The sequence below is a fragment of the Schistocerca americana genome, chromosome 2, assembly GCF_021461395.2.
Source record: "Schistocerca americana isolate TAMUIC-IGC-003095 chromosome 2, iqSchAmer2.1, whole genome shotgun sequence".
In the NCBI taxonomy this organism is placed as follows: domain Eukaryota; kingdom Metazoa; phylum Arthropoda; class Insecta; order Orthoptera; family Acrididae; genus Schistocerca; species Schistocerca americana.
In genome coordinates, this window is record NC_060120.1 from 897,600,986 (window position 1) to 897,603,123 (window position 2,138).

Below are 2,138 nucleotides of genomic sequence, written 5' to 3' on the forward strand. Positions count from 1 at the left end.
TTCTGGAAGTTTACGTATGTCACATAATCAAGTATCACACTCCTCGAAGGACTTAATTATCTTGCTGAAAAAAGAAACAAGCAAGGAAACGGACATGTTTTATTACTATTATTATTGTTGTTAGTATTATTATTATTAGCATCTGTGAATCGGTAGATTCAGAAGTAATGAAGAAGGAGGTAAAGTTTGTTGTGGCTTATAGTCAACATCTCTGAACTGATTCAGAGAATAATCCAATAGAGAGAATAATCTATTGCACTATTTCATCTCAGCTCTGAAAAGTGTTGTGTAACATGCAAATTTTACAAGTTATAACGGTAGACAGCTGCAATCGTACGACTTGCAACCACTACTTCGTACTGACATATCAACAGGCGAAATGACTGTTCAAATTCGCCCCCAATTTCACCACTAAAAATCTACATAATCCAGGAGAGAGTTTTGTGTTTGTGTTTTGTGTTGAATCACAGAAGCTACTCAAAGTTTTCCTTACAGAAAACAACTTAACTCCACTTTTCTGAGGTGCAGACATGGACCTTCCATTGAAGACCCCACAGTTTCGGAGGTGACGTACGATACCATAAATACAACGGAATGCACCAGCCACAGCCACAGCGGCAGACATCATTTCCCTACTTCCAAAAAACGTAATACTACTTTCCGTCACAATCCCGTAACATTTTGCCAGCTTATTAGCTTTCATTAACAGTTCTCACACTTACAAAAAACAGTTTTTACTTATTATTTGAATAGATATAATTTCTATCCACATACCATCGATTACAAAAGGCAAAACAAAAATTTAGAATCGACTGCACATACAATTGCTGTCATTTGCAACCGACTGGGTTAATGACTTATCAAGTGTAAGGCTCTTTGAGCATCTTCATTGTTATTGTCTATATGTAATAACTGCGAAACTTCTGATTCTGAGGCTCGAATAAAACACTTGCGGACCGAAACTCGATTATACGAGGGGTGTACAGTAAGTAATCGAACACACATTTTTGTTCTGAAAGCAGGTTGGCTTTATTCAGGATTCCAATACACCCTGTTCCCCATTATTTTGGCTACAAAATCCTACTTTCTCAACATAATCCCAGTTCAGTGCGACCGCCTTCTGCCACTTTACTGGAAGGACCTCTAGGGCCGCATGATACCACTCTATTGGTCCACGTCGGAGCCAGCGTCTTGCTGCATAAATCCCCCCCCCCACCCCCACCCCTCCATCTTGTACACACTGCTTCCCGCGGAGAGCATCCTTCAATGGACCAAAGAGGTGGAAGTCGGGAGGTGCTGTAGGGTGGATGAGGAAGAAATTTCGTGAGCTCGTCTCGCGTGCGCAGATTTGTGTGAGGTCTTGGGTTGTCATGGAGACGAGAGGGAGAAGTTCGTTCCCACTTTTGCGGCGATGAACACGCTGTTGTCGTTTCTTGAGGGTAGCACAAAACACTTGAGAGCTGATCACAGCATCATGAGGGAGAACAAACAGAATAATCTCCTAAGTGTCCCAGAAGACCTTCGCCATGGCTTTATCGGCTGAGGGTGAGGCTTTGGATTTTTTCTTCGGAGTAGAGATGGTGTGGCACCACTTCATGGGCTGCCCTTCTGTTTCCAGTTGGAAGCGATGAATCGGTGTTTCATCGTCTGACGTTGAACATTCGGCAAATGAAATGGTCGTGATCAGCCTCGAAACGCGCAGACGGTTCCGCACAGGAGGTCCTTCGTTCCTCTTGACGGCCTTCTGTTAGTTAGGTGGCCAGGAACCCAGCGGGTACAAACCTTCGAGTACCACCACTGGTGGACGAGTGTGTCAGCCCTACCAAGAGAGACGTCCAGTTGTGCAGCGAAGTGTTTGACTGTAATCCATCGATCACCTCGAATCAGAGTTTCGCTCGTTCCCAGGCACGACAACCCTTGACAACGTCGAACAACAACACCCAACCATCCGCTGGACGAGGCTGTGGCGAGCCGTCCACACCTCCTACCTGCCCATGTACACTCGTTCCCTGTTGCATGTGGTGGTGATCGCAAATTAACCACACGCTAGCGCCCCACTCCATCCATCTCACTGACGACCTTTATGTGCCGTCGTCGATTCGGATGCCCACCGCTTGACATACGTTGTGACAGGCAGA